General features: G+C 28.7%; 1 protein-coding gene across 3 annotated transcripts in view; it reads right to left on the minus strand.

Moving 5' to 3' along the window:
* LOC109596383 (neurotrimin) overlaps positions 1–24,883 on the minus strand; it is a 301,564-nt gene that overhangs the window by 229,655 nt on the left and 47,026 nt on the right. The window contains exon 1 of one of the 3 annotated variants that reach the window (XM_049961123.1): positions 8,723–8,926. The exons of the other annotated variants lie outside the window; for them this stretch is intronic. The gene's annotated coding sequence lies outside the window, so the exon portion shown is untranslated. Of the gene's footprint in view, positions 1–8,722; positions 8,927–24,883 lie in introns of those variants that run through there. 3 annotated transcript variants of the gene reach the window in all.

Here is a 24,883-nt window from a genome sequence, read left to right on the forward strand (position 1 = left end):
TTTCTGATCGAATATTTGAGAGTATGTGATTTACCACATTACTTTTGAACATCAATTAAGTGTTTGCTAAAATATCTTTAAAAATTTATAATTGAGTAGTACCACTTGAGAAAACTAATCCTGATAGTCCTAAATATTTTTAATATCGTAATCCTTTGTTTCCTTTATGACAAGAAATTCTGAATATTGACTCAACTGAGATCTACTATTATTTTTAATAGTGAAAGATCATATAAAACTGAGATGAGTATTTTTTTTAAAAAGAATAGGTGTATCATTGAATTTTCTACCCTTTAATATTTATAAATCTATGTCAGAATAGACGTTATATTTTTCAAATAAATTTACATCTTCTGATCAAGTAAAGCATGGAACAAAGTGTTAAAAATATTTGAGAATATGTGATTTACCATAATACTTTCGAACATCAGTTTAATGCTTGCTAAAATATCTTCAAAAATTTGTATCTGAGTGGTGCCACTTGAGAAAACTAATCCTGATATTTCTAGATATTTCTAATATGTTATTCCTTTGTTTCCTTTATCACAAGAAACTGAATAAACACCCACCTGAGATCTAGTGTTATTTTTAATAGTGAAAGATCATATAAAACTGAGATGGATAATTTTTTTAAAAGAATAGGTGTATCATTGAATTTTATACCCTTTAATAATGATAAATCTATGTCAGAATAGACGTTACATTTTTCAAATAAATTTACATCTTCTGATCAAGTAAAGCGTGGAACAAAATGTTAAAAATATTTGAGAATATGTGATTTACCATATTATTTTTGAACATCAGTTTAATGCTTGCTAAAATATCTTTAAAAATTTATATCTGAGTGGTGCCACTTGAGAAAACTAATCCTGATATTTCTAGATATTTCTAATATGTTATTCCTTTGTTTTCTTTATTACAAGGAATTCTGAATAATGACACAACTGAGGTCTACTATTATTTTTAATAGTGAAAGATCATATAAAACTGAGATGGATCACTTTTTTAAAAGAATAGGTGTATCATTGAATTTTATACCCTTTAATATTGATAAATCTTTGTAGGAATAGACGTTATATTTTTCAGATAAATTTACATCTTCTGACAAAGTAAAACATGGAACAAAATGTTAAAAATATTTGAGAATATCTGATTTACCATATTACTTTTGAACATCAGTTTAATGCTTGCTAAAACATCTTTAAAAATTTATAACTGAGTGGTCCCAATTGAGAAAATAATGCACGTATTTTGAGATATTTTTGACATTTCACAAATTTATTAATATGTAATATTTTTAGGAATTTTCTTTTGTACTATTACTCATTAAAATCGACTTATATATAAACGAAAAGTTAAGAGAGCTTTTCCATTCTAAAAATATACTCATAATATAATTTCTAGAAGTAAAACAATATTTGTATTTGCATCATTATTTATTATAATTTTAGCATACATTAGTTGTCGTAAAGGCAGCAATTTAAGGAATAGACCTTAAGCGAAACATCTACGGAATATCTGATTAATGTAATGATATTTTCTCATGTGGGAGCTTGGAGATTATGAAGGTTTATAGTTATTTCCTTGTCGGATGTAAAAATTTAATTTTCACTATTTTCTTTTAATCTAGAATAATTTCCATACTATATATGTATGAGATATAACAACTAACATTTTTCTACGCCTGATGAAAAATTCAAGTGCTTTTAGTTACATACACAAAATGAATGGTATGTAATGCATAACAAGTAGTTAGGTATAAGGGTAACAAAGTCGCCCTTGTTGTATAATAAACCCACGTTCTTTTCTACGCACACCGTACGCAACATTTATTATAATATAAAATTATATCCATGTGTAAACGGGTTCGCTAAATCTGCGAGCTTAAAAAAAGATTTATCGACTTGTCGGCTACTTACTTTTTCAACAAATTTTATCATCCGCCGAAAATCCCGGAAAAAAAGTCATGAATAAACCTCGCATTCTTTTAATACCCATCCCCATTCATCTAAGAACCTATCAATTTATTTAAATCTTAAATTTTCTCATTATCACTTCAGATCTATGCGGAATTTAAAACGGTTTTTGGGTTTTTGGTGGATGCGCCTCCAGTTAAGATTATGGTGGATGCGCCTCAAGTTAGGGTTGTGGTGGATGCGCCACTAACTATTAACAAGTGATTGTACATCAGTTAAGACAAAAGAATTATTTATTTTTGTATGCTTTGTACTGTTGGTTGTGGTTTTGAATATTTATTAAAATACAATCTTTTTTATTCTTGTGGTAATAGTGATATTGAATGGTGATTTCATTGGTGCACCAGGCACTGGACAGCCGGTAATATTAAAAATCAGTATATGGATTAAATCCAATTAAAACGGTTTGTTTAGCTTAACTCAGGAAATGTTTTTTCATTTAACGCGAATACAGAAAATTAAATATTGTCATACACGTTTTATATTCAGTCGGTGTTTTATCAAAAAGCATGTACATTTTTAACATTGTACACTTCTTTAACAGAAAAAAAGACGTATAAAAGTTGTTTTCGAATACGGATCATGTTTAGAAATTTTCGTATGCACAACGGATAAGGGAATGTGACGCATCGCATATAGCATTTTAAAAACTGCCCGTAGTGACACATTCATCATGGACGAATTGCACACGTTATGCCATAAATGTCACCAAATACATAAAGTAAATAATGGCTGTGTCTTAACGCTTATCTTAAACGCAAAGAAAAAAGGATGAAAAACGGAAGGAATGCGATAATTACTTTTGTCACCCGCAAATTTATTGAAATAAGCAATAAGTTATGGATGTCACAGAGAATTATTTTTTGTTTATACACGTATTAGTTTATTATTAGAGCTACTTTTTAAAATGTTAAGTATTTTAGCCATCTTAGCTAATTCTTTTATTTAATGTGAAGTGTTAAAATAATATTAATTTACTGTTGCTGTTTTATCCAGTACTATTAAAACTATTATATTCTTATTCAATAAAATGTTACATATATTTTTCTGAATTGATCTGGACATAAATGTGGAAACTTTAATTTTGAAAGGAATTTTTAATGATTAAATCTGTGTCATTTAATTTAACCTTGTATGTAGAGATTGTTGGATTTCTTCTTGCAAAAATAATCAGGAAACAGTCCTGTCTTCTGGTTGTAGCTCATTGTCAACCACCACCCAAATATAGGGCCACTTGTTGTTGACTCAGATTGTCATATTCAAAAATTTCCATTATAGCAGCAAAATCTTCAGAAGAAAGTCTTCTTTGAGGTATTTTACGTTGTTAAACAACAGATAAATTAAGAATGAACCGAATAAAATGTGTTCAAATTTTTACAAGAAATTCAATGTTGTTTATATTTATGAAAAGTAATTTAAATTTAAAATAGTGACCTTCTAGAGCTGTAAACGTTTAAATAAAATTACTGGTCAGATAAAACACAACCAAAATATCAGATTGATGTCCCTTTCAGTACTCTAGTTAACAACGAGTGGAAGTCTTGAAAACATTTGAAATGAACATCGAATTTCGTCAAAATAGCCGAAGAATTACCATAAAATAATAATAAAATAAAACGCGAGTGTCATTTTTATTGAGCCAAAACTATTTGCGGAACAATGCGGCATTAGTGGGTGCTTAAATAAAAGGAGCGGTCCTTAAATAAACGTACTAATGGTGCAAGTTTTGTCTTCTTGCCTGGACATTCCGCATTTAAAGCATTATTGTCCAGCTATTGCAGAAATAGCCACAACTGCATGTCAATTAACGTATCCTGTCAACTGGACAGAATTCCTTGGGTTAAATCAACGAAATGCCTACAATATTCAGGAATTCCTTCGCCTCCGAATGTATTTATTACGATTTGTTGACGTACAACCCCCTCCCTCGCAGAGACACACAGAGGATGTCAGCTTAGTTTTCGATCGCGGTGAAATGTGCATTTGCAAATTTTATTTTTAATACAACTCAAAATGTCGGGGCTAATATAAAACGCGGCGGGCTGATGTTTGAAATTTTGTCTGAAATAACAGACAGCTTCCGAGGTGCGTTTGTTGACTTTAAGTGGTGAAATGGAAATTTTATATAATCAATGCATAATCGTAGCAGTTTTAACATATTATTTGAACAGCTGTTCAAGTTCTGAAACACCTATGTTTTTAAACAAAATTAAATATATTTTCAATTTTTGTTATAAATAATTCAGTAAATATGTAAATTTCAATTTAGTAGTGTTCCATTCAGGCAAAATTATTACTTATATTCATTCTGGATTGTTCAAATGACGAAATATTGAATATATTAAAATTAGTTTTGCATATTAATCATCATTCTGTCACAGTTTATATATATTATTAACATTATTCTCATTTAAAATGTCCTGTGTTATTTTATATATACATCATGTAATTTCAGACTAGTCATTATCTTGTCACGTTTTGTTGTAATTGAAATATCTAAGTAATTAATATATTTTATTAATTTGTATTTGAAAGTTCTTGAGGGTAACTATTAGACGTTTCCAAAGTTTTCTATATTGTTTATATTCTTTAATTTATTATTATTTTCAACTGTTTTCGTTGAATGGATTGTTTAAAAATTTCAAGTCAGAAACTTTAAATTGTTTATATTTTTTGTATTTTTTACATTATTAAGACTTAGATTCTTTAAATTGTTTAGAATATTAATTTAATTGCTTTAGTACTTCTTACCTTCTTAACTTTTTATATGTTTAGAATTTTTAAATTTCTTAATTTAGATTCTTCCTTATTAGATATTTATATCCGCATATCTATTTTAAATATTATATTCTTTGAATTTGTATATTTTCCAAAATACAATTAAATTAGGTTTTTTGGTTTCTTTATAGTCTTTGAATTATTTATATATTTATTTTTAAAATCAGTTAAATATTTTAGATATTTTAAATTCTTTAAAAATCTAAGGTTCTTAAGATATTTTTAATTTTGATTACTTCAGATTCTTAGTTCATTAAAATTCTTTGTAAATCTTAAATTTTTAAAATTGGTAACTTAAAAGTCTTAATATTCTTTATTAAACATCTTAATTTGTATCTTAAATATTAAATTGTTTTGTCAATTTGGAGTATTGGTATTTTTAAAATTTTATTAAATTTTATTCTTTAAACTAATAGATTTCCCAAATTACTCAGATTTTTTGTTTCTTTATATTTGTTTGAATTATTAATATATTTATTTTTAAGATCATTTAAGTATTTTATATATTTTAAATATTTTGGATCTTTACTCTTTATATTCTTAGTTCCTTAAGATTTTTAATATATCTTAGATTTTTAAAATTAATATTCTTTATTAGAAATTTTTATTTGTAACTTCATCATTTATTTGATTACTTTAAATTCTTCATATTCTTAGTTGCTTAAGATTCTTTAGATATCTTAGATTTTTAAAATTAGTTAAAGGTCTTAATATTCTTTACTAGAAATTTTAATCTGTATCTTAGATATTAAAATCTTTAGTCAATTTGAAGTTAATTTAATAATTAATTTCTTATATTCTTTAAACTATAAGATTTCCCAAATTACTGAGACTTTTTGTTTTCTTTATATTCTTTGAATTACTAATATATTTGTTTTTAATATCATTTAAATAAATATTTTAGATATTTTAAATTTTTTAAATATCTTAAGGTAAGATATTTTAAACATTTTGACTACTTTAGATTGTTTATATAATTAGTTCCTTAAGATTCTTGATATATCTTTATCTTTAAAATATACTATATACTTAAAGGTCTTAATATTTTTTATTAGATATTTTAATCTGTATCTTAAATATTAAATTCTTTAGTCTTAGGATCTTTAATATTTTTTGAATTTCTAATATTCTCTAAATATGTAGATCTTACAAATTACTCAGATTTTTGATTTCTTTATTTGGCTTTTTTAAAAATTTTAGATTTATTGTTTAGTTTTTTAGATATTCAAACTTTTCAGATTCAGTTTATTAGGTTTTTAATATTGTACAAAACTATTAAAGATTCCTGAAATCCTCCAAAAATCTTTTGTATCCTTTTTAAATTTTAGAAATTTTTCAAATTCACTGACGTATTGATTTAGATTTATGATCTCTGTTTTTTTTTAAGATTGTACACATGTTCAAAACCTAATTCTATTTGTTCTTTTTGGCAATTTTGTTTCTGTTCAAACAACACTTTAACGTATTTGTTGCTCCTAATTTGAATTTTTAATTTTTTTTAATGTCTTCAGTCCCATTTACATTTTATCCTAATTTCCATTGTTAACATTCTTTTATTATACAACATAATCCTGATTAGAACAGTTACGGCATTCTTTAAAATGCTGTTTTTAATCAAACATGAACGCAAACATCATAAAATAAAATCTGCAAACAATAAATCACTTTTATAATGGTTTGGTATTTAATTTAAAGTGGATTGGAACTATAACTGTAAATGTACACACGATAATATTTCACTGTACGATTTAAAATACGGGGGATAAGCGTAAATTATGAGATTCTCAGCATGTAATTATTATTTATCTTTATCGGAATGAAAATTATTCAGAGGACGTGAACTAAAAATCGTCGCACTGTACAATGTAACATAATTAACGAAAGTACTAACAAAAATAAAGGACAGGAAGATAATAAAGCTATTCCACGGACTATAATGAATTAGGAAAAAGTTGTATAAAAGGTTGTCTGTTTTTAAACCTATATTATACACGGTTAATAAAACCTCGAAAGAAAAACCCGCAACATATAAAGGTAGCTTTCTTCTTATATTGTCTCTTTTAAGGGAAACTTTAATGGAGAGCGTATACGGCACCGTTTATAAAGTGTCAGTGCAACAAACAAGAACAAAAAGCCGGTATACTAAAAAGCACAGTTGTAAAACATTTAACAAAATAAAAAAAAAAAAAAACATCTCATTAATTCAATACAGTCCTGACGATGCTTATTCTGTGGCGTGTAGTATATTTATGAATGTAATGAAATATGAATTGAAAATTGTGTGGTCATTTACAATTGCAGTAGAGTGTCCACTAGAAATTCAATGGCAAGCCATTATAAGCTTGATTTATAGCGGCGAGAATTTATTTTATGGTATTTGTTCTCTACCTTAATATCCATCGATATATAAATTGCTTATGAGAAAATTTGACGTGCACTAGAATATATTTTTCACAAGGAAATTATTTTTATACCAATTATTGCACTTTCGATTATGTTTTAGTACGCTCCAACAATTCAATATTTCTACAAATATAATGGTTTTCAGCTTGCGTTTATAATTTTCAGCTACGTTTTTTCCTTAAAATGACTTTTGTTTTATACAATAAACATAATTATAATCAACAATTATTTGTCAATTAGTTGTCGTTACAAACTATATTGAAATGTTTCCCAAATACCACTAAATCTTAAAAAAAATTATTGAATGTCCATTAAATTAAAATAAAATTTTTATTTAAATATTTTAATTTTAAATATCAATTTATCTTTCACAACTGTGGCCAAAACAAATTTATAGACAACAATATAAACATGTGGTTTCAACATTGCAATTTTTATTTTATTTATTGTAGTTATTTTTAGATAATCGGTTTAAAGGCTTAAAAAAATGAGTACAAAATTAATAATATTGCACAATATTTAAAATTAAACATTTTGTAAGATATTTCATAAAATGATTTAATTCAAATTTTGTCCAGTCAATATAAAAAATTTATTTCAATATTCTATACTTTTTTTTGCTTTTGACAAACAAATTGGAAGAATGAGTTAAAGAAATCCTAGAAATAAAAAAATTATTTAATTGAGTCATACAATATCAGTGTGTCAAAAAAGAATAGTCGAACAAGATTAAAGTTTGCTCAAAAATATATTAATTATCCTCCAGAATGTTAGCTTGAGTCCTTTGGAATCCAAGTTCAGTAGAATAGGATCAGATGGAAAACTATACGTTCGTCGTCCTCCAAATTGTTTGGACCCTAGATACACTACAAAAACTTTGAAACATAGTCAAGGTAACGTTATGGTTTAGAGTTCCTTTTCTTGGCCTGGCAAATGGACTGTTCTATGTATAGAGATATCATGGGAGATGTAATACCATTTACCAATGATAATTTACCAGTTACATGAAATTTTATGTATGATAATGATCCAAAGCCAGTCCAAAATTGTTCAAATTTGATTCAAAGATACTTGTTGAGGTTCCCAATTGACCAGCACAAAGTGGGGATCTAAATCCAATTGAAAACTTAGGGAACGAGATGAAGTCTTCATTAATACACCAAAAACTACTAATATAGATGAATTGTAGATATTGATGATGAATATGATTTCTTCAATCTTCATATCTAAAAAATACCCTATAGATTTTGATGTTGAACCCACAAATATGACAATTTGTCTTAAATGTGTAAATATTTTTGTGCTTTACAATTGATAGAAAAATGTTTGTCTGTTTTTCAAATTATTTTAAAATCTTATTTTAAATATATTATTAATTAAATAAATATATTTTTAGTGTTTATTAGTTCAGTCATAACAAATTCATAGACAATTATTAAAATGTGATTTCAAACTTGTAAATTACCATATGTTTCATTTAATTTATATATAAACATTGGTAGTCAGAAAATTGGGTTAAGTACTAGAAAGCAATTATGCCAATTGTAATAATAATAATACCCTACCTGCCAAAACAATATTTCTAACCTAAAAAACGTTCGCAACAATAATTATTAGGAATTTCTTGAAATTTTGCGACGAAAATCACTCGCGTCAGTCGGAGAAAACATAAAACATCACATGATACATTTAGGAAATGTAATTAATAAAGAAAACCCGTGAAATTGGCGAAAAACTAAGATTAAACCGGAGACGCGTGTTGTATCCCTCCAAATTCGTTTGTGTTGTTTATGTTGTTAATTCACTTGTTCGCCGTCGACCAGCAGGACCGTCGTGGTTTCCGAAAACCATAACCTAACCTAAGTTGTGTTTATTTACATTTTTATTTTTAAATATGTTTACAAAAACTATATTATCAAACATAAAAACACGTGTAAATACATTAATTAGTGTGAATTACTTTCTGTGATGGAAGACATTGTTAATTCACTTGTTCGCCGTCGACCTGCTGAGCTGTCGTGGTTTCCGAAAACCATAACCTAACCTAACTTGTTGTGTTTATTTACATTTTTATTTTTAAATATGTTAACAAAAACTATATTATCAAACATAAAACACGTGTAAATACATTAATTAGTGTGAATTACTTTTTGTGATGAAAGAAAAGATGATTTATTCATTTGTGTTCAATAATGGGTAAGTTTAATTCGACTAAATATAAATATTAATGTTATTATTATTATAGTTTTAACCGTATCTTGTGAAAATTAAAACAACTTTTACAAAACATTGTAGAGATTAATTGGGGTAATAGTTGAGCGTTCATCGACAACAAGGTTTATATATATTTCTGTAAGAATGATAGACAGTAATTGACGACGTGTAATTTCACCAAGTGAGTAAAACAGTAAAGCGTAACTCACCTTAACGTAAGCGTTGCTTTATGTAGCCAGAAATCTACAATGTAGATCCGAAAAAGATAAATAATTAATTTCCATTGACTAATGTCCATCGATTTTACCTAATCAGATGACAGGATGCATTTGTGTAATTAGTGTGATTAATGAGTTTTAATATTCAAACCGTTGCAAATCTTGATGGGACAATCGGGCATGTTCTAAAAGTAAAAATATTTTTTATTGAAAACCTATTATTTTGCGGGCAAATAATAAAGTGTGACACGTGGAAAACAGATGATCCTTGTCCCGGGAAAAATCACGGGAGTGATGGATGATGCCAGGTTTATACATAACACTTCTCTTTTTTTTGTACAAGTCACCTGTTATATTAAACCAGCCGAATTCTGCATTGTAATAAAACTGAATAGACATCTCTAACCATATTCATAAGAATATGGGAATATATTGTATACATTTCCTTAAATTAAAGCAAAAATAAAATTACATTAAATTAATTATCCATTTGGCTAATTTACATTATATACAACCCTTAGATTCGTGCTAACTTAAATTCTTTAGTTTCTTGAAGATTTCTACATCCCTCAGATTTACTGGATTCTATAAATTCTTTTAAATAGTTTAAATTCTTCGAGTTTATTGCATTCTTTAGTTGTACTAGTGTTTAATTTCTGAAGAATGTTTGGATTTTTAATGTAATTAGATTCTATTAATTGTTTTGGTCTTATAGGTTTTCAAGTCATATAAATTCCTTATATATTTTACATCATTTAAATTCCATATATTTTAAGGAAATTAAAATTAATTTTAAGACATTACCATTTTAGGGAACCTTTAATAATTTATGTTGCCAACCTTATTTAATTTCTTTAGTTTTTTTCATTAAATTAGACTTTATTGATCATATAGTTCTTGTAAATAATTTAATAATTCCCTGAGTTTCTAACATCCCATAGATTGTTTAATTTCTGAAGATTATTTAAATACATTTGGATTCTATTAACATTTTATTGATTGTATAACTCTTTTAAATAATTTAAATACATTGAATTCACTACATTCTTTAACTTATTCAATATCTTAAGATTTTTAGTTTCTAAATATTCCTCAGATTCTCTCTTATATTATTTGTCTTCTTAAATTCATAGAATTATTAGAATCTTTTTCAAATTCTATTCAACTACTTTGTGTGGAGTTTTTTTTTGAAATTCTGGTTAATAGAAAAAATATTATTAATTTTCTCATATACTGTACTACTACATCATCCCTAAGAATTTATTTCATATTTTTTCTATGATAAATTTGTGATCTTATGATACACTTCCTGGCCTGTCCCAATATTTTTGTGTGTTTCTCTTCTTTTTATTGTTGTTTGTCATTTTATCTCAGCAACGTGTTTTGTAATTTTAATTTTTTTCGCAGCCCCTGATCATTCACATCAATATCGAGTCCTCTGAAATTTCCTGACAATGATTCTAATTGATCATTTTGCTTGAGTGGGGCCATTGTCAAACTTTTTTTTAATTATGCGACATTTCTATCGATTACAAGAGCTTATTATATAACTGGTTTCCTTTACGTCAAACGCAACAAGGTCCTTTCATTTCAGTAGTAGTATCTGGTGCAATATTACCTCCTAATTTCAAACATCACATCTCCTAGACTGATTAATTGAAACTCAAATATCAGTAATTGCTGATTTAGTGTTGTCGGAAGTGATTAAATTATCCAGTTATTTAGGTAATAAGTTTAATAATTAATTTTCGTTAAACGTTGATTTTATAATAAACATAAGGAAAGGTGTAGTGGAGTGGGCTAATTGCTAAGGGAAAATAAATTTGACAAAGTGAATAATAATGGTAGGATTAGGTTAAAGCCGTGACATATTTAATAGGTGTTGGGTGCGTTGAGGAGTAATAAACAAAACCGTTAATGGATAGAGAAATGAGTTAAGTACCTGTAGGACGATTAGGGAGAAAGACGAGACGGCACAGTGGCAGCAGCAGTGGAACAGTGGAAGCGGCACGGAGGCAGTAGCGTAGTGACGTGGCTGAGGCTGAGACATGAGATTCGTAAATGGTATAAATGAGAGCCCGTTGGCAGACCGGGTCCCGGCTACGAGTGGCATTTTAGAAGTTACAGAATTAACCCGCAACATGAATTGTACAAGTCCCTCGACGGTCGAAGCATTGTTCCCACGAACAACCATTTTATCACCACCCCATCTTTCCTCCTCAAGCCAATAAACCTGCCAAGCGACTCGCTCACTTGATTCATTCCATATTCCGGTGTGGTCTGCAATTTACATGTTATCGATATTTTTATCCTCGTTATGAAATCGTTTTACAATCAGCCATCGCCACTTGTATATCTCATAATAATGCTATAGGCAGGCTTCCACCATCACCCGTCCCCGGATAACCGAAGTATCTCGCACCTCCGCATCCTCTGCGAACCAGAGCCGCATTTTTTATACGACTTCCTTTTTATTGCCATTATCTTGCATACATTATAATGCATACAAGTGATGAATTATTATCCCGCTCCCTTGCTCTCTGCCGCCTCCCGCCTTTTGCTCCACTCTGTCCCCATCCGACCACAGTTTAACTTCACGTCATTCATAAAAATATGCAAATTGCCGCTGATTTACCACTTTAGTTTTAAACTTATTTTCTTCCCCAATTATTACCACACCATCAATTCTCCTCCTATATGCATACATTTCCTTTAATAAAATGACAAATCCCATCATCGTGCACGGGAAATCCAATGTTTTTAATAACTCATCTTTTAAATCACAAAACCTTTCCATATTACGTACGAAATTTAAGGAGCACCATCAAATTTAAAAACTGTGCTCCGGCTCTTTGTCGTGTTACCTACATTTTATAAGACATTTTTTTTACCCTTTAAGTTTTATGTATTCTTTAAATTCGCCTTTTTATTCTTACTTTATTGTAGTTCTACAGATATATATATATATATATATATATATATATATATATATATATATATTGATATATATATATATATATATATATATATATATATATATATATTGTTACAGTTTTTCGTAAATGGACCTTCATTTATATATTTTGGTTTATTGATATATTACTAAACTATTAAATAAATAAAGGATTTACAGCTAATTTATGTTAAAATAAGAGTAAATATTTCTCTAGTTTGTCTCACTGAATTTTTGGTTAGATTATATATATAGTAATGGCCATAATTTTAGAAACTTATTAAAATTCATTAAAAAATGAATTGTACTACTTGAACTGGATGACATTACCTATAATGTTAATTGTTTTTTTTTTCTATGTAACTGGTCAATCTAATCTTATTCTTCAAAAACTGCCCACTTTTTTTATTTTTCAATGAACAAAATTATTTACAGAAACTGATCAAGTGATAGCTACGAAAATATTTGTCGAAAAACTTAAAACAAAGTCATTAAATGGATAATTCGAATACCAAACAACAATCCAATCTCGTCAATCGTCAACTGAACTTCAACCTGGAGAAAATGGGACTTGCTGAAGTTACTTCAAGGACGTGAGAAGATGGTTAGTGGATGTGGGTTCATTTGAAGAAAACCGTGGTTTATACTAAAAATTTCCAATTTTGACTTGCTTGATCACATTCACTGGAACAGTGGAGACGACGAATTTTTAGTGACGAGTCTAAATTTAATTTATAAAAAAATGATGGTTCTGTTTATGTTAAACATCTTACAGGGACAAAATTACACAAAAAGTTGGTTATACTTACAGTGAAACATGGTAGATGTTGTAATTATGTGCCAATTCTTCTGACATAGGCCCCCTTAGACTGATTTATGTATAGGGATACATTAAACAACAATTTGCTTCCATATATTGAAGAAATTATGCTCTTAATAAATGTGTTTCAACATGAAAACGATCCCAAACACATATCCAAAATTTTGACGAATTGATTAAGTGCCCAAAGCACCGAAGTTTTGTCTTGCCCGTCCCAATCTCCAGACATCAAACCTTCAGAAAACATGGGGTCTCACCTTTATAACCAAATTCGTCATAAAGTTTTACAAATTTAAATGAACTCATCACAGCAATTCAAGAAACTTGAAGGAATATAAACTTGTATATTCAGAAAATGGCCAGGTCTCTACTACGGAGATGGGCCTAAATTATAAAACAAAAAGAATATTATACAAAGTGTTAATGTTAAATTAAATATAGGGATTTAATCATTAAAAACCTATTCCAAAAATAAAGTTTCTATATTTATGTCCACCTCAATTCAAAAAAATATATGTAACATTTTATAGAATAAGAATATAGTAGTCTTTACTAAAATACTTAATATATATATATAATAATGTCCACCACTGTATGCATATTATATGTAAATATATGTATATACAGTGATGGCCATTATTATAGCAACATTTTAATACATTAAACATTTTATTTAATGTAAACTGTTAAAAAATATTAATTTACTATTGTTTTATATAAAATATACTACTAAAAATTTTACATAAATACTTAAACCTAATTATGCATAAATAATTTTAATTTTCCCAATGATTATTAAAAATGAAGTGAAAATTGGCCTCTTTAAATAAACAAAAGGAAAACCTCACAGTTGATCTTCAACAAAAGCGAGTGTTTAAAATATATTAAAAAGTTCTTATAATAATGTCCACCACTGTAAGCATATTATATGTAACTATATGTATGATAGATTAGCGACTATTAATCTGTCATTTTAGTTTGATTAAAACACTAAATTCACAATACTACGCTTTATTACAACAAACGTACTTTAACCCTCGACATCTAAAGCTTGACTGCCTGGTTCTTTCTTAAGAACTGCCCCGAATATTAAATGTAAACAAATACTTCAGATTTGCTTATAAAACAAAACTAGTCTAAATAGATGTGAGCACGTCGCATCGGTCCATCGGTGAAGGTGATGACGTAAGCTAACACGGCCTTCCTGACATGTGGGGCGTCCTCGACCCTTCCACAGTTTTGCAAAGATTCACCTGACACCGGTAATCTGTAAACATTATAACAGCAGTACAAGCTCAAAATATATTCGAAGAACTAAGTCTAAACCTTATTTCATTTAACAAAATAGACTGTTATGTGGCACAGTTAACAACCACTAGAAGCACAGAGGCGGCTCAACCATCAACAGGTCTGTTACACCCATGACTCTCAAGTGCTATCAAAAGATACCATATTCTAGCCAGGAGCTCAGAGGCGGTTCAACCACTACCAGGTCTATTACCCGCTTGTCTCACAGACCCAGAACACAACAATCTAAGCCTGCAGAGCAGGGACCTTAAAAATAGCCTGCCGAGCAGGGACCTTTAAACATAGCCTGCAAAGTAGGGACCTTTACACACATTCACACATCAATCTTATTAAATAAATCTATATCCATCATACCTTATAGAATTTCTGTATCTGGCCAGGTTCGTAACTGTTCATGCGCTGCTATTGTTGTTCTACCTCGGCTGCCAATCCTTCGGAGTGCGTACCTCTCATTAGGTTAACAATGCGTTATCTCAAAGGGTCCGTGATACTTTTGTTTCAACTTTCTTCTATTCGACAGCTAACAGCGACATCTAATCCTAACGAACTTGCTTCTGTATGTAGTTCGGTTGACAATTCCAGATCAAAAATGTTGAAAATCGGATAAGAAGTCAATCGTACATTTTCACATTTACATGTCCATTCAAAAGATTTTCCCTCACGTAACAGTGCAGATATCGGTGCTGTTAAAGTTGCAAAGTTTTTCACAAGATGTCTAAAATATACAGCCAGTCCTTTTTCGATCACACCTAAATATTTCACAGATGTTTAGAAAAAGTTACATTTTTGTATATTTAAGGGCGTCAATGTCCTTTCTTAAATTCTTAAGACATTCTTGAATGGGTCGAGCAGGGCACAACACATCATCAACATAAACAAACGTAATATCGTCTTTAAGTGGTCCAAGGGCTTTAACGATGGCGCTCTGATAATCTGATGGAGAGTTTATGAGATCAAACGGCATTCGGTTGTTCTTTTATTTATTTCGTAACCCACTCGTCCATTCCTGACAAATTCAAGTCATATTCCTCAAATGCAATTTCTAAATCTTACAAGTCGAAACTGCGCTGCAGCCACACTTAAACCTTCTGCGCAGTCATCTTCAATGTTGCTTGAGTAGTTTGGGCGTTGGCCATTGTCGATAAAATTTCCATGTTTTGTTTTTGGAATCTGTTGTTACTTTCTTGCTGCTAGTCTCTCTCCGATGCACTTTCGGTAATGTTCACAACGTTCGGACTCACTGCGCGTTTGTGTTTTTCACTATTGTCTGTTCGTTCACAAAGAAACACAAAAAAAAAAAAAAAAAATATTTTTTTTAGGTCCTTTCTTCCGGAAATAATTCACGAGAAGATATCCTTTATCCCACTTCTGATGATAGATTAGCGACTATTAATCTGTCATTTTAGTTTGATTAAAACACTAAATTCACAATACTACGCTTTATTACAACAAACGTACTTTAACCCTCGACATCTAAAGCTTGACTGCCTGGTTCTTTCTTAAGAACTGCCCCGAATATTAAATGTAAACAAATACTTCAGATTTGCTTATAAAACAAAACTAGTCTAAATAGATGTGAGCACGTCGCATCGGTCCATCGGTGAAGGTGATGACGTAAGCTAACATGTATATACAGTGGTGGCCATTATTATAGCAACTTTTTAATATATTAAATATTTTATTTAATGTAAACTGTTAAAAAGTATTAATTTACTATTGTTTTATATAAAATATACTACTAAAAATTTTACATAAATACTTAAACCTAATTTTGCTAAAATAATTTTAATTTTCCCAATGATTATTAAAAATGAAGTGAAAATTGGCCTCCTTAAAAAAACGAAAGGAAAACCTCACAGTTGATCTTCAACAAAAGCGAGTGTTTAAAATATATTAAAAAGTTCTTATAATAATGTCCACCACTGTAAGCATATTATATGTAACTATATGTATATACAGTGGTGGCCATTATTATAGCAACTTTTTAATATATTAAATATTTTATTTAATGTAAACTGTTAAAAAAATATTAATTTACTGTTGTTTTATATAAAATATATTACTAAAAATTTTACTTAAATTCTAAAGACGCCTAATTTTGCATAAATAATTTTAATTTTCCCGATGATTATTAAAAATGAACTAAAAATTGGCCTACTTAAAAAAAAGAACAAAAGAAAAACCTCCCAGTTGATCTTCAACAAAAGCGAGTGTGAAATATTTTAAAAAATTTGTATAATAATATCCACCACTGTATGCATATTATATGTAATTATATGTATATACAGTGGCGGCCATTATTAAGCAACTTTTTAATATATTAAATATTTTATTTAATGTAAACTGCCAAAAAAATATTAATTTACTGTTGTTTTATATAAATATACTACTAAAAATTTTACTTAGATTCTTAAGACGTCTAAAACCTAATTTTGCATAAATAATTTTAATTTTCCCGATGATTATTAAAAATGAACTAAAAATTGGCCTCCTTAAAAAAAACAAAAGGAAAACCTCCCAGTTGATCTTCAACAAAAGCGAGTGTTTGAAATGTTTTAAAGTGAGAGTGTAAAATCCCTCACTTACAAGGGTTCCGTCGGTCCGGATAGTCGCGTCCCGACGCCCGGGCCTCCGTAAGAATTCTCTGCGGCTGGCAAATCACGGCGGCGTGAAAAAGGCCAAACCCAACCCCCGATAACACAATTTGCGATAATAAGTCGAAGTAAATGGGGGGTTTTGTTCGGGCAAGTTGTGTGGCCCCGTGCACCTTTGAGTGTCTTGCGGAGCGCGAGCGTAGCAGCAAGGCGAAGGCATCACACAGGTGCAGGGAGCCGAAAGCGCAACAAATATTTGTTGAACAGAGTTTATTCGCAGTCACGTTCATAGTTTTGCTTGGCTTCATCTTATGCGGGCAGAATGTTTGGCGTAGGTTTTGGGGGTAATGTTTTAGCATTGTGTACTTTGTACCCGCTAAGGTCGGAACTGATTCGGGCAAAGCAGATGAGCAAAAGTTCAACTTCGAGAAAGCCCCGGCTGCGACTTGCTCACTTTGAATACACCCAATACAAAAACAATATTCTGTTACCTTCTTGTCTTAATTGAATACTGCCGGATATCCCCTATCTGACAAACTCCCTAAATTATACTATAACTAATTAATTAATAATTACCACATTAAGGATTTATACACCACCGAAAGCTCCAAACGATTTATTACCTTCTTAACGCAACACATACCAACGATCAAATTTGTATTGATTTTTTAACTAAACATTAATTTACAGTATTAATTAAAATGATAAATTCTCCAAAAACATAACATTTTGGTAACCTTTTAACTTTTTAATAGAGCCCTTGTATATGATAAGTAATTCGAAATTAGTTATCTTAAAATTTTCTTTCATGTAAAAACTTTCCTCAACTTTTTCTTGGTTAAAAATATTGGAATGAAAACTTAACAAATTACCATATACATGAATAACGAAAAAGCAGAATATGTATATAATTCAAAACTAACTGTCTATAAATTTCCTTATTACCATATCATCTAATGAGAATAATTATCAATTAAATCACTGTAAAATAGAATTGTATTTCTAAAAATTTCTTTATAAATAGAAACTTCCCTCAACTTTTTCTTGATGGAAAAGAAAGTACAAAAAGCTTTACAAATAATTATCATGTCAGCTCATGAAATTAATGATTTATAATTATCAATTAAAGTTCTATACATCTAGTTGATAAAATTGGATTACATGACTGCAAAAATAATGAAAAATGAGTTATTTCATAGAAAAAATGTATTTATATTTAGTTAAAATAATGAAAATAATTTATATACAAAATTAATATTTAAACAGATGAATGACATATTTATTTTGGCAAAAAATGTATATAATTTAGAATTAGTTGTATATAAATTTCTTTATATATAAAAACTTGCTTCAACTTTTTTTTTTGATGGAAAGGAAAGTACAAAAAGCTTTACAACTATTAAAGTTTTTAACTAACAAATTATTATGTCAGCTCATGAAATTAATGATGAAGAATTATTAATTAAACCTCTGTAAATCTAGTTTTTGATAGAATTGCGTTACAAGACTGTAAAAATAATAAAATATGAGTTATTTCATAGAAAAAATGTATTTATAGTTACTTAAAATAATGAAAATAATTTATATACAAAATTAATATTTAAACAGATGAATGACATATTTATTTTGGCAAAAAAATGTATATAATTTAGAATTATTTGTATATAAATGTCTTTATATATAAAAACTTCCTTCAACTTTTTCTTGATGGAAAGGAATGTACAAAAAGCTTTACAAATATTAAAGTTTTAAACTAAGAAATTATCATCATGTCAGTCCACAAAATTAATGATGAAGAATTATCAATTAAACCTCTGTAAATCTAGTTTTTGATAGAATTGCGTTACAAGACTGTAAAAATAATCAAAAATGAATTATTTCATAGAAAAAATGTATTTATAGTTACTTAAAATAATGAAAATAATTTATATACAAAATTAATATTTAAACAGATGAATGACATATTTATTTTGGCAAAAAATGTATATAATTTAGAATTAGTTGTATATAAATTTCTTTATATATAAAAACTTGCTTCAACTTTTTTTTTGATGGAAAGGAAAGTACAAAAAGCTTTACAAATATTAAAGTTTTTAACTAACAAATTATTATGTCAGCTCACGAAATTAATGATGAAGAATTATTAATTAAACCTCTGTAAATCTAGTTTTTGATAGAATTGCGTTACTAGACTGTAAAAATAATCAAAAATGAATTATTTCATAGAAAAAATGTATTTATAGTTACTTAAAATAATGAAAATAATTTATATACAAAATTAATATTTAAACAGATGAATGACATATTTATTTTGGCAAAAAATGTATATAATTTAGAATTAGTTGTATATAAATTTCTTTATATATAAAAACTTGCTTCAACTTTTTTTTTGATGGAAAGGAAAGTACAAAAAGCTTTACAAATATTAAAGTTTTTAACTAACAAATTATTATGTCAGCTCACGAAATTAATGATGAAGAATTATTAATTAAACCTCTGTAAATCTAGTTTTTGATAGAATTGCGTTACAAGACTGTAAAAATAATCAAAAATGAATTATTTCATAGAAAAAATGTATTTATAGTTACTTAAAATAATGAAAATAATTTATATACAAAATTAATATTTAAACAGATGAATGACATATTTATTTTGGCAAAAAAATGTATATAATTTAGAATTATTTGTATATAAATGTCTTTATATATAAAAACTTCCTTCAACTTTTTCTTGATGGAAAGGAATGTACAAAAAGCTTTACAAATATTAAAGTTTTAAACTAAGAAATTATCATCATGTCAGTCCACAAAATTAATGATGAAGAATTACCAATTAAACCTCTGTAAATCTAGTTTTTGATAGAATTGCGTTACATGACTGTAAACATAATGAAAAATAGGTTATTTCATAGAAAAAATGTATTTATAATTACTTGAAATAATGAAAATAAGTCATATACAAAATTAATATTTAAACAAATGAATAACATATTTATTTGGGCACAAAATTTATATAATTCAGAATTAGCTGTCTGTAAATTTCTTTATATATAAAAACTTCCTTCAACTTTTTCTTGATGGAAAAGAAAGTACAAAAAGCTTTACAAATATTAAAGTTTCAAACTAACAAATTATATGACTGTAAAAATAATAAAATATGAGTTATTTCATAGAAAAAATGTATTTATAGTTACTTGAAATTACAAAGTTTAAGTTTTAACCAGCAGATTATCATCATCAGTTAATGATGAATAAATAATTAATTAATTATTCATTAAACTGTAGGAAAAAATATTTTTAATAGAATTTTATTATACGACTAAAAAAACTAAAAAAATTAATTCACAGAAAAAAATGAAAAAATATTATTTAGTATTTTAGTATTTATAGTTAATTGAAATAGTGTAAATAATGCAAGATTAATATTGATATAGATAAATGACATGTTTATTTTAGCAGAATCTGTTTAAAAGTAATTAACTTAAACAAGGGTTTTGTATAAAAATATATTTGTTTACTATAGATTTATTGCGAGTATGTGCAAATTAAAATTTGAACCTGATCAATTTTTCCAATATTATTAAACATTTTATTTTATTTAAAAAACTGTCATACAACAAAAAATTGTTTGTATTATTTTTTTAATAATATTTGTATAAGTGACAATTAAATTATATCTATGAAATGTAATAAAAATTATTAAAAAAATATTCCAACTAAAATCAAAAAAGCTTCAAGTTAAAGAATTTTTTAGGTACTAACTTGGAGCTTTAAAAAAAAAAGTGCATACAAATGTTCCCCAACTGAATTTTACATTTGTGTAATGTGTGAATGAATATTATTGATAACACGGAAACAAATGTAAAATTGAAGGAAGATTGTAAGTAACTAAGTAAATTAAAAATGTTAATGACATTTTTAATAACTAAAAATCACAAAATATAATACAAAGCAACAAAACCATCTTATATTAATAATTAAAATGCGCCCCAATTTTGAGGATATCGTTAAAATAAGCAGGTGCTTCATTAGTAATTATGGTCGTGTCATAGTTTCAAACGGATTCTTAATTACAAATTTGCCCCTGTAGCAAAGGGCTTTTATGGCGGCGTACGTTCCATGCAAAAATTAATTGTTTAAACGCGCAAAGAAAGTTATGCTAAGGTAATGTTTTCATCTAATACCTAATAAATAGGTAATGAACGAAGTGCTTAAGGCAACGACTCTCACGGGATAATTTCGCTCCCCGGGGGACGAGGAAGTTATAAGATTAATTACTTCATCCGATATTAATTTATTTATTGAAAGTTAGCTTGGCAATTTTTTTTATTCGGATAATTGTTTGATTTTAACTTCAAAAACGGTTAATTTAAACTTTGTTAATGGCTCGTATGAATTTTCTATTGATATATGATCACTTCATTCCACCCTTTCACGTTGGTCGTCCAAATTGGGATGGATGGCGATGCATTATTTATAAAAAGGCAACAATGGTTCGAGGGTTTGACTGAAATGCATGATGCATCAAGATTAAGTCCATTTCTGGCTTCCTCCTCAGTTAAAATCCGACTGAAATATATTATTGGTTGTTAAATTGGTGTCAAACAAATGACTGTAGCATTAATTTGTTACGTGACTTCACATTTTCTAGGAATGAGCAAATTGGAAGTGAAAAAAGAATCGATTATCGTTAAGGAGGAGCCGGTCTTCAATTGAATTAAAATTTCTAATTTGTTTAAAGGCTACCTGGTTCCCTTTGCTTTGTTTGTCTGACACGTACCTGGAACAAATGAAACAACATTAATAACAGCCAAAAGAATTCACGGTCTCATAATGCTTTTAATACATATGGATGCTCAGGACGACGAAATGGGGAGCATAAAATACGGCCAGAGCGTGTGATCTGAACGATTTTGAAGCCATAACATACGATTTTATCAGTGGATCTTATTTTTTCATATTTATATTCACGATACACACTCACATGAAAATAATAATAAACTGGTTTAACTTGTTTTATTCTATTCCTGCTCTAAAACCATAAATTTCCTTGTACGGTTGGAGATAGTTCATACGTAGGCTCAACATTTTATTGGGTATTCATAAATATTGTCTTTATTGGGTTTGTTGATTTAGTTATTTATTTCCTCTTTCATGGAAAGTTTCGCTTATTCGCATCTTTTACTATAAATACGTGTGAGGGAAGATGATGGAGGTGCCTCCACTTTTACTACCCTGACAGTAACTGAAACATGACTGTGGTTTCAGGAGTAATTACAGATTTAATGTATGCACAAAATGGAGACCTTCAGATGTGCAACCTAATCCTATTAAAATGTAACAGAAAAACCCCAACATCACTGGTTAATTGGATCACAATGGCCCTAACGTAAGTCCTGAGATGCGGGGAAAATATCGTCAATTATTTGACCAATTAGTTTTCTGTTGACTGTCAATTTACTATTTAACCATTTCAAATGCATGCAGATTAAACTAAATTAGAAATGTAATTAGTATTGGCGTGGATGGTCCGACCGCGTATCAACCTCATAATTCTGTTATGTAGACAGCGAATTATAGAGTTACATTCAATCTATATGACAGTCTAGTTACAGCGGTACAGAACTAAAATGCTATCTTAATGTCTTCAATCCCATTTTACTGAATATTTCATTCGGATCTCGACGAAAATCTGACCAATGTCCGATGTGCTTACCACGATTATCGGTGTATTTAAATGGAGCTGTGTTTAGTTTTTGTTTCGTGCTCGTATCGTGGAATGTTAAATTTTGGAACAACCTCGTTGACTTGTTTACATTGAAGTACATTAAAATAAAGTAGTTTGTTTGATTTCATTAATAGACTGATATTAAAAAGTTCAATTACAACCCAAATCCAATGATGTCTGAATTTTTTGGAGGACGTAGTCTTAAAAACACAACCATTACCACTCGTACAATTGTCAACTAATAGTTTTCAGACTTCTTATCAAGCTGTGGAAGTGGTGTAGAATGATGTGGAATTGAATGACATATCCAGGAAATTTAGGATTCATAAAAGTCTTTATGATGTGAGAATTACTTTGGAGTATTTCCAATATCCCCACTTAAATTTGTTGCAGTGACCACCAAGATCTCCAGACTTAAGACATCATAGTTAGTTAAGACTTCTAAATCAGGTCTTCCTCCAGAGACTTTGGAAGAATTTCGGCTTCAAGAAGAGGTAGTGGCATAGACTGGTCGAGGTGTAGATCCAACTCTTTTAGTTGAGTGATGATTAACCATCAAATTCAATATTTTTGACTAAATCGTTTACTACTGTTCATTTCCTCAAACTGCACATCAAAAATCAAGGAAATTTGGCCATTTTTTCTCTTTCTGACTTCTATTGTATATTCCACTTCCACTAGTCTAAGTTTAGGTCCAACTCTTTTAGTTGAGTGATGATATTGACCAACAAAATCAATATTTTTGACTAAATCGTTTACTACTGTCCATTTCCTCAAACTACACTTCAAAATTTAAGGAAATTTGGCCACTTCTTCTCTTTCTGATTTCTATTTTCTATGCCACTGAGTATACAATAAATTTAAGTTGAGTTTCAAGAAGAGGTAGCACACAAAGGTCTAAGTTTAGGTCCAACTCTTTTAGTTGAGTGATGATATTGACCAACAAATTCAATATTTTTGACTAAATCGTTTACTACTGTCCATTTCCTCAAACTACACTTCAAAATTTAAAGAAATTTGGCCACTTCTTCTCTTTCTGATTTCTATTTTCTATGCCACTGAGTATACAATAAATTTAAGTTGAGTTTCAAGAAGAGGTAGCACACAAAGGTCTAAGTTTAGGTCCAACTCTTTTAGTTGAGTGATGATATTGACCAACAAATTCAATATTTTTGACTAAAACGTTTACTACTGTTCATTTCCTCAAACTGCACTTCAAAAATTAAGGAAATTTGGCCATTTCTTCTCTTTCTGACTTCTATTTTCTATGCCACTGAATATACAATAAATTTAAGTTGAGTTTCAAGAAGAGGTAGCACACAAAGGTCTAAGTTTAGGTCCAACTCTTTTAGTTGAGTGATGATATTGACCAACAAATTCAATATTTTTGACTAAATCGTTTACTACTGTTCATTTCCTCAAACTGCACTTCAAAAATTAAGGAAATTTGGCCATTTCTTCTCTTTCTGACTTCTATTTTCTATGCCACTGAATATACAATAAATTTAAGTTGAGTTTCAAGAAGAGGTGGCACACAAAGGTCTAAGTTTAGGTCCAACTCTTTTAGTTGAGTGATGATATTGACCAACAAATTCAATATTTTTGACTAAATCGTTTACTACTGTCCATTTCCTCAAACTGCACTTCAAAAATTAAGAAAATTTGGCCATTTCTTCTCTTTCTGACTTCTATTTTCTATGCCACTGAATATACAATAAATTTAAGTTGAGTTTCAAGAAGAGGTAGCACAGAGTGGTCTAAGTTTAGGTCCAACTCTTTTAGTTGAGTGATGATATTGACCAACAAATTCAATATTTTTGACTAAATCGTTTACTACTGTTCATTTCCTCAAACTCCACTTCAAAAATTAAGGAAATTTGGCCATTTCTTCT

Source organism: Aethina tumida, chromosome 1 (genome assembly GCF_024364675.1).
Source record: "Aethina tumida isolate Nest 87 chromosome 1, icAetTumi1.1, whole genome shotgun sequence".
NCBI lineage: Eukaryota > Metazoa > Arthropoda > Insecta > Coleoptera > Nitidulidae > Aethina > Aethina tumida.